At 36.7% G+C, this 10000-nt stretch overlaps 1 long non-coding RNA gene across 1 annotated transcript in view; it reads right to left on the bottom strand.

Annotated features, from left to right (window-relative positions):
• Positions 1 to 5240: 5240 nt before the first annotated feature.
• LOC119574287 overlaps positions 5241 to 10000 on the bottom strand; it is a 12614-nt gene continuing 7854 nt past the window's right edge. The window contains exon 2 of the long non-coding RNA XR_005228843.1: positions 5241 to 6986. This is a non-coding gene — a long non-coding RNA (uncharacterized LOC119574287). The remainder of the gene's footprint in view (positions 6987 to 10000) is intronic.

Raw genomic sequence — 10000 nt, 5'->3', positions numbered from 1 at the left:
ATCATCATCATCATCATCATCATCATCATCATCATCATCATCATCATCATCATCATCATCATCATTATTAACATTATTAGTAGTAGTAGTAGTAGTATTATGGTCATTATTATGATTGTTGTTGTTGTTATCATTATCATTTTGTCTGTTTTTTATTATTATTATCATTGTTGTTGTTATTATCATTATCATTATTATTATTATTATTATTATTATTATTATTATTATTATTATTGTCATCATAATGGTCATTACCATCATCATCATTACAATCATTATCATTATCATTTTTATCATCATTACTACTACTGTTATTATTTTTCAATACATTTGATTAACATAACAGCTTACGTCATTATTACTGTTCATTCATATTAACTTTACTATTTTACTATGAAAAAAATGCTAACTTAGAGGTTGATTTTGGAGGAAGTTTGTAAAGATTTTTAAAAGTAGGCTTGTTAGTGGAAGCTGGGGGTCAATTGAAGAGGGCAGTCAGTCACCCCCCCTCCCCCCCAAAAAAAAAATTGCCTCGAGGTCTGGCTTAATTATCCCCAAGGGCCACAAACTTTAACTTATTTTACAAAATTACAACTATATAGGTCCAGTTACAGCTTAAAAATGTCCCTGGAATATATTTTTTTCTATATTTTTGTTAAATTTGCTCGCCTACCCCCCCCTACCCCAAGAAAAAAAATGACGCTCTAAGTGGAAGGTTCGCTTAATGACAGAAACGAAGCGCAGGTGAAGCTAATGTAAGAAGCGAAACAGCTTTGTGATGCAACGGAGAACTTGCATTAAGCGAGAAACGCGGGGATGTGGAAACAAAGTTGTGCAGGTTACAAAGGAGAAGAAAGCTTATAAAAACTGTCAGAAAGCGAAAAACACGAGCACGGTGAAGGGAAAAAGGGAGAGTAAATGTGTTGTTAAGAAAAGGCACTTACCCAGTAGACGGTAGATTGCTGATTGGCACAGGGCCGAGGAACATCATGCGGAGGACTTATTGAACAACGGATATTATTAGGACAACATGTTAGAAGCTGAAAAGGTGATCATGTGAATGTGAGAGAGAAAAAGCATATGAGCAGCTCTGCGTTGGGCGAAACGAAAAACTTGCTTTAAGGCGCGTGAGAAAGGAATTGTGGAAGAACTGAAGAAGGTAAAGGGACTGCTTGGGGATGGTGAGGTTTCGTCCTCGTGCATAGGTAGCTTACTCATCCACATTCTTAAGAAAAAGGTCCTTTAGAATGTGACAAGTGAGATTACGGGAATTGTAGAAACAAAATAATAATAATAATAATAATAATAATGATAAATAAATAAATAAAAGTGACGTGTAGATGTGAAGCAGAGGCATTGAGAACAACTTTTTTGTTTTGTGACGTGTTCAAGAAGCGAAATTATATATTGGGAATATGTGTATTGCGTTCATAACTTATATGTGACTGCGTATCGAGGCCTGCGCTTAGATGGTCTTCTTTCTCCATGTGTATGGGTTTAGACTGTGATAAGGCTCGATTAGATAGATGGTCTTTCAGAAGCACAAGTTAAGCCTTGGGTCAGGCTCACAAACATTTCTTTTAATATCACAGAATAAAGATGCAGGATATATTGATAGTATCTGGTTTCCTCGAGGTCTGAAACGAAGATTATAATTGTCATGCAAAAATCTAATCCGATATTTCAACCTAGTTGACTTCGTGCAATCAGTGTAATTGCTCCCAAGAATCACGGAAGGCAGAGGCAAGAAAAAAGTCCACCTCTAAGTCACCAATCAGTCCTTCCTGCGTCAACTCCACTATCCCTATATAAGGTTTATCTTTCTGCCGCCCCCAAGTGTAGATTCCGTCCTGCGTGTTCTGTCTTCCGGTTTTATAACGCTCCGCGTGCCTGGCTGTTCCGGGGGCGTTTCAGCTGTATACGGATTCTTCCGTCGTCTTTTCCTTTAAAAATAATTTTCGACAGTTGTTTTTGTCTCCCTGTGTTTTTCCTAGTTATTGTTACCACATGTGGTAAGTATAAAGTCTATATAGACCTTGTGTCAGTGTAATCAGATCAGTGTATGGCAGCGGTTCTCCTTTCTTTTATTTTTTACCGAGACCCCAGTCACATTGCTCTATCCCAGCTTGCGCACCCGTCGAAAATTACATTTTGTAATTAAGTATGTATATATAAAACACTGCAGCTAGCTTTTTAATATTTTCTTTGGTTGCAGTTTCATTCGAGTCTGGATTTTCTGCTGATTTGATTGCACATCAGTGATGGAGTTTGGAAATTAGAGTTTTGAAGGTAACAAAGTCAATGAGGTGGGAAGGGGAGAAGTAGACTGAAATAACTGTGATCCAACGGCGAAGGAAGATGAGAATAACTGTGCACGGAACAGTGGTTTGAAAGGGAGGTATGACATAAGGCGCTTTGTGATGGAGAATTATAGACGAGACATAAAGGGAGTGTGAGGAAGAGACAAAATGGTAATTGGGAGTTGGTATAGGAGGATGTGAAAGAAAAGTCTCTTGGAGGCGGATAATGGATGGGCTATAAGAAGAAAGGATATGGCGAAGGTCAGGTCTGTGAGAACGTAAACCGCAAATATTCCAATGTAGGAGAGCTATATCTTAGTTGATATATGAGTGATAACGGTTACAGTACGTGTTGGAGAATTTCAGGGGGAAAGAGCTAGGGGGTGAGATAAGGAATGAGAGGGGGGAGATGATGTAGTATCAGGAGGTGGATGATCTGGGGAAGGGCATAGTTGTGACATAAGGGATTCACGTGTGTATCCAGGAGGGAGGAAGTAGGAGGAAGTGGTGTAGGGGGAATAAGAGTAGGAGAAGGATGGATACCGGCAGTCACTTTAAGTGTGGAGAGCGCGGGAGTTGTGGAATTTGAGGGTGGGTGAGGGGTTTCGGTGTCAAATTTGGGACTCGAGTAGATAGTTTTGAGTATCTTCAAAAGTTTCTATAAATGAGTTGTTTGGGGAGTTTTGTAAGACAAAGGTTTTCTTATGAGGGGGGGGGGGGAGACTGGTGCTTGAGGAGTAGAGGCAAAGGTAGGTGGAGGTGAGTGTGTGGTAGGAGGAGAAGGGGTGGAACGTTTAGTCTGTCTGCTGCGGGTAGTGGGGGGGGGGGCTGCAGTAGAGATTGGGGTGTCTGGATTTAGAATGGCAAAATAATTTGACTGGGGGAGATAGGAGGTAATAGTGGGGGAGTAAGATGTAGGAGGGATAGGTATAGGGGAGGGCGTAGGAACATCTTGGGAGGGGCAGAGCGAACGACATTACTGGAGTCGGGAGTACGAGAAAAACCTCGTCGACGTGCTTCCTGTCTGGCTTGTCGCAGAGTGAGACCAAGTCTAAATCTGAGAGTTGCCACCTCAGACTCAAACTTGGAGGTGGGGCAACTCCTATAATATACATTATGGGGCCGCCACATTTGGCGCATGTGCAGAGCAGTTTGATCGGTTATGACCAGTTGGGCACACAGAGGGCATCGGGCAGTGTTTGGCAGGATGTCCTAAACGCCAACAATTTTGACATTGATTTGGGGGGAGGTTGATATGGTCGGACAGGAAGGGATTCCCCACCAATGTAAGCATTAAAGGGAAGATCATGCCTACGAAAAGTAATTTTGGCAATGTTGGTGGAGTTCTTATGATGATCTTTAGGAGTGGAGTAACACTGTACTGATATCGCATCATAGTCCATGAGGCAGGCGATTAAGTCTTCTCCAGTCTGACCTTTTTTTTTTTAATAAGGCAGTTTGCTTGTAGATAAAGACAATTCTAGTACAAGTATTGAGGGTTGGATGAGGTTCTGGAGGAATGGGGTTGCCAGAGATCAGTTACAGTTGATAATGCCATAGCTTGGTTTTCAGATGTAACTGTGACGAGACAAGAACGATCGGGTCTGCTACGGAGAGAGACTTAACCTACTTGTTTTTGGAGACATTGCTGGAAGAGAAGAGTGTTGTCTGAGTAAGGAGCTGTGTGGGGGATCACGAAAAATCGGTCCCATTTGGCTGGGCTCAATAGAGTATTTAAGATATTTGTAGAGATGGTGGTGGTAGGACAGGGACGTGTGGAATAGGGAGTAGTGTTGAGGGAGGTATTATTACGGAGAGGTGGACAATAAGGCTCTAAAGTAGTAATAAGGGAGGATGGGGTAATTGATGAAGAAGGTTGTGGGGGTAGAGGTGATGAAGTTGAAATGTCTCCTTGAGCCCGAGTGTTGACTTGGGTGGATAATGTATTAGTAGGCATTGAGGAAAGGGTAGCAGTTGTAGTGTTCAGAGTCGTGGTAAAGAAGAGCCCGGGGTTGGGGAACCGGGAGAGGTTGAATTGATGGGGCTATTTGATGAAGAGTCAAGCCTCATTACCCCTAACAAGGGTATAACATCTTCACTATTGATGTATGTTGGGGAGAGAAACAGTCCACCCCTCAGGGTCCCCGTGATGGGTAAGGACTAGACAACTAAAACAGGGGAATACCTTGCCCATAGCTCCCGCAGGCCGTTCAGGACTGGCACAAAATTAGCTTTTCATCCTTTCAGCACGGCTCTCACACCTTAGGAAGTGGATAGTAGAAAGGGTTTGAGAAGGGACAGAAACAAAAAAGCAAGAAGAAAAAAAGACCATGCAAAATTAGTTGAGTCGAAGGCTGAGCCCAAGGCAGAGGATATCCCCAGCATTGGGTCCCAGTCCTCTCCTCCTAAGCCCCCCCACAACAACAACGGTCAAGGGTGTGACACAGTGAGGTAGAAATTATGCCATGGTCACTTTTGGTAGTTTATCTTGTGATGTTTGCTTTTGTGATAGACCTATTTGTAAGAAATCATAACTAGAAGAGGAGAGAGACAAAGAAAGAAGATTAGGAAGTGGATTAAGAAAACAGGAAGAAGACGAAAGACAGGAAGAAATCTGATATTTTTTTATTCCATCATTACTTTGTTTTAAAGAATATTTATTTATTGTTAAAAAATAATAAGTAGTAAATTCACTTAGTTTACTTAAGAGGTTTCATCCTCTTCCAGGCATATATATGTTGGTGATGGCAGCAAACACTAAGTATTTAACAATCAAGCAAAGTTAATGTAATTATATGTTTACCAAATAAAGGTCCAAGAAAGTAAGCTATATCACAATGATAAGATAACAGCAATAGGTACTTTTGTTATATTTAAGTTGTAAACTTGGTAGTCTACACTTAAATTTGAATCAATATTAGGATAAGCACATAAATCATAAAAAGTCAATATTTTTTTATATTTACTTTTAATATTGGCCATTCATTGCATACAATTATTTTAAGCTATTTACAAACCGTATAACATTTCTGAAGCCTTTTTTTTATATCAAGTGAATTTCAAAGCTTAAATCATCTTCCTACAAGTGAGTAAATACGATATTAACCAGAATAATTCTAAACTTAATGGAATAATGTAATGAATGCATACTTTACAGATTTAGGAACAAAAGTAGCACATACATTTAATGAGAATATTTGAAATGAGCACTGACCCAATACCACCTGAAATGTGTAATGTCCCTTGCAGTTTAGTTTTGTGAAATATACACATAAATGGCTGCACAAGTGCTCAGCCATCCAGAAGTCAATTAGTAGGCATGTGACTTAACCTGATGTTCACTATCCTGAGTTTTCAGCATTTTATTTCTAATGTTATCAATATCAATGCTGTTATTATTATTCTAGGCAATATGTCATTATAATAATATTAATGGCAGAATATTTCCAAAAATCATGGAAAACAGTAAATGAGTGAGATAGGTAGGACTAATAATTAACTCCTTTGTGACTAAGCACTAATGGATCCACATATATGTAAATACAATTAGCTAACAAATAAACTCACAATGAGCATGGTATGCACATACATGCCATCATAGTGGCAGAAATTGTTCTCCACTCAACATACATTTATACATATTTTAATTATATATTTTTTAACATACATTATTTCAAACCAAATGCAGCTTACATAGTTCTCTCCTTGAGTGAGTACTCATTTGTACTAATGTTAGTATGGAAGCATGCTAAACTAATAGCTCACAAAATAAGAAAGCATGTAATGAAATAAAAAAAAATCTTACTAACTGTAAGACATTTTTAAAATATTATCACCCTTTAATGTGAATATTGATCTTTTAAAATGTTTATATAAAAGTGAGAAACTAGACTGACCAGAATAGTATATTATGCAACAGTCAATTTGAAATAAGAAAATATACACAGTATTCATAAAAAAGTGTTTGGTTAAGAGATCCCTGAGCCCATTTGGCTTTCTTTAGGTATGTAGAATTATGTCAGTATCTTTACTCATTTCATGAAAGATTGATGTACATGGAACAGGTTATTGCAAAAATCAACATTTTCAATTAACTCCTGTCGTGATAACACAAACTTGATAAACAGAAAACAAGAGATAACATTTATAAAATGATGTCAGATATTTCTTATTCTAGTTATTATATGACTATCAGAAACTATATTAAAGTTAAATCATATCATTAATGCTACATATTTTTTGGAGGGCTTTTACATATTTTAGTTTTCTTTGACAAAAATATTACTATGTTGTCTCACACTAGTATAATAAAATTATGAAAATTTTTAATGATATGGCCATCAGTGTTATAGAGATATATGAATGTTATTCACTCAAAACGTATCACAGATATATGTGGAAAATACATTAAACTCTTAATGTAGGTAAATAATCTTTCTTTAATTTGAACTAGACTACTCTAAGCTCAAATAATGTAACTAGGAACTACACTATATAATAATTCCCCTTCAGTGAAAGTTGCTTCATCACACTAAAGGCTGTTCATCATCATCTGTTTCAGCATCATTACCAAAAACTATCTGCCCGTTAATGACATCATCATCACCATCATTTGTATCTTGCAATAGAGCCTGAGCTTCAGCTAATGTTCCTGATTCTTGGCCTGTTGTTGCACGTTCAGCTTTCCTATAAATAAAAGGGAAACTCTTTTAATGCACAGATTAAAGTTGAGAATAATGTACACAAATGTCCATAATTTTCGATATCCTTGGCTACAGATACTAATATTCTGGAAGACAAAAAAGAGGATGAAGCTGCGGGGAGGCAAGGACTAAAGGTTGGGAGAGAGAGGGAGGAGAGAGGGAGGGAGGGAAGCAAACAGATTACAGGACAAAAAGAAGAGGGATGAGAGGATGTGTGGTGGGTAGGAGAGGAAGGACAGAGGGAAGATGAGGGCAAAGAGAAATAAAAGACAAAAAACAGAAACATTAAGAAAAAAAGCAACACTAATAAATCTCAATTTCACTACTAACTATGAATTATCATTTCCTAAACACTAACAAGGCTCATGATGTACGTATATTTATATAATATACATATTTATACATCACATAAGTATACCTTCTTGTTCTGCAAGCATGCATGCAAACTTCATGAATATAACCAGACATAAGTTCTTACCACTTAATCACATAATATCAACCTATACATATAAGGGCCTTTAACATTCATTGTGCAGGTATATTATTATTAAATATCTCTAAACTATTAAAACCCTTGGTGCTAGGAGACATTTGCAAATTTATTTTTAACAAATGCCATGGAACATTTCTGAATGTTATGTTTCATAAGCAAAATTAGTGTGTCAGACCATGTGAATGTAAAATGTAGGTGAGAAAGAGGTTGGTCTAAAAAGTGTTCAGGCTGGAGGAAGTGGGGTTAGAATTGCTCCTCTTAGTGTCTTTCTTGCCAACTTGAATTTACGAAAAAGCCTGCGGTGGGAAGTGGGTATGCTTACTGATAGTCAACACTAAGCAGTTAATCAAGTAAGAATCCATATTACATATGAGACAGACACATAAAGAAAAAAATATACATATTATATGAAAGCATAGAATTTTTTTTCTTAAAAATGAAAAATGGTCAAATTAAGACATCAATATAAATTTGAATGTTATTACTTGAATGTTATTATGAAAGAACTACTGCTCTGGCTGAATACATGAGGTTATGCAGGGAGGTTAATGTTCTTGCAGGTTTTGGATATGCAACATGTAATTTTGTTTAATATCTAAATTGAAACCTATGAAAGAGTATAAAAATTATGATAAAGTGCTGTAGGGGCAAAGTTTACAAAATGAAGATATTCAAAAGAAGTCCTTTATTTTTCCTTGGATAAATGGTCAAAGACTGTTATTTAATTTTTTCTTTATATCAAAGTCAGAATTTACTTTTAGGGCTTGAAAAGTCCATCTGTGAGAATCAAGATGAAGTGTACAAGATAGAATTATACAAAAATGGTGATCTGATAAAAAAAATAAGTTCATATTGCACTATGCCAAAATATAGTAGCAAAAAGGGCTTAAGAATTAGTTAATGATACAGTTAAGAGTAGTATGGTAGTGAAAGGGTAGAGAGGGTGAGTTGATGGGGTATATAAGGTAAGGGTTGTTGAAAGGGTGAGGAGTTAAGGGGTTAGGACAATTAGATCAAATGGAGGATATTTATGCATATGAGGAAGGATAAATTATCTCAGGAAAAGGTAAGGGATGCTGAGAGGATGTCCAATAGATTGGGAGGTCAGGGAAGTAAGAATAAATGAGGAAAGGCAGAGGTATGGGTTACTGTAAAGAGGCCACAGGATAGTAGGATATATGGGCCTAAAAGAGGAACATTACATGAGGAGCATTATGGTGGATTAGACTAGACATGAGATAAGAATGTGTGAGGCAAGTGTGTTCAGTGCACAAATGGGCAAGAGCAGTAACTTTTATAATAAGTAAAAAGTATTTCTCTTAAACCTTCTAAAGAATGATGCAACAATGCAGATCCCTACTTCTAATGTGACCAATACATCTGTGAGTGAACTGCTCAAATTCCAGGTCATATTACCTGGTTTGTAAACCAATTTATATCTGTTAATACAGTTAAGGTATTACATCAATAACTGTGTTGGTAACATACATTTTAGAATTAGCTTCAAATTACATTTTATGTTAAGACATTGTATGCTGTATATAAAAACTTTTCAAAAATCCTTCAGCATAGAAACAAAAGAATAGAATGAAACTGAGAATACTAAGAATAGATTAACTCAAACAGAGTAACCAAATCACAACAAAGATGACAGATCTGTCCTTAGTTAAGTGCTGTATTATCTGCTCTTTACTACCAGCATATCAATATAATCATTGCCCTTGAACTATTTATTGTGATGATATTCAATGAAGCCAAGCAAGTGACAACCAGCATTAACTGATACAAAGGTAAGGACATATATATGTACAAAATACCTGTTGCATGGATATTCATGGGCTTATCCCATGTTACAAAAGATATTTAGGGGACCCTCAATGAGTGCCCTCTCTTAACCCAATCACCACAGATTTATGTAATGTCCTCTGTAGTTTCTTGTGAATTTTGTTACATGCAGATGGCTCTACAGATTACATACAGATGTTCAATCAGCAAGGAGTCAATCAGTAGGCCCTAGAAAACAATCCTGATTTCCCCATTCATTGAATTGGCAGGAAAATGTGTTTTTCATTCTAATACTATTGATATTGATACTGATATTATTCTTATTGATATATGATTATTAAATTGTTATTAAAATCTTGGTAATATTAAAGACAATGAAATAATACAAAAGGCACTTTCCAAAAATCAAGGAAAAGGGTAACGGTGAGATAGGTAGAACTAATAACCAAAACTTTGGTGACTTAGCACTTGTAGAGCCATCTACATGTAAATACAATAAATAAACTTACAGTGGGCATGGCATGTATTCTTGCCAACCATGCTGACTGAGTTAAGGAACCCTTGATTTACGTATTACCAGAGACTGATGGAATCTTCACATTTTGCAGCAGTTGGTATAAAAAAAATTTTGCGAGGGTTGGCATATGAAAAATATTCTCATGCTTATTCTTCCCATATAATGCTATTACTTTATCAATATATTCATAATTTATTTAAAA

Source organism: Penaeus monodon, chromosome 6 (genome assembly GCF_015228065.2).
Source record: "Penaeus monodon isolate SGIC_2016 chromosome 6, NSTDA_Pmon_1, whole genome shotgun sequence".
In the NCBI taxonomy this organism is placed as follows: Eukaryota; Metazoa; Arthropoda; class Malacostraca; order Decapoda; family Penaeidae; genus Penaeus; species Penaeus monodon.
The sequence above is the reverse complement of the archived record's forward strand: the minus strand, read 5'-3'. Positions and strand labels throughout refer to the sequence as shown.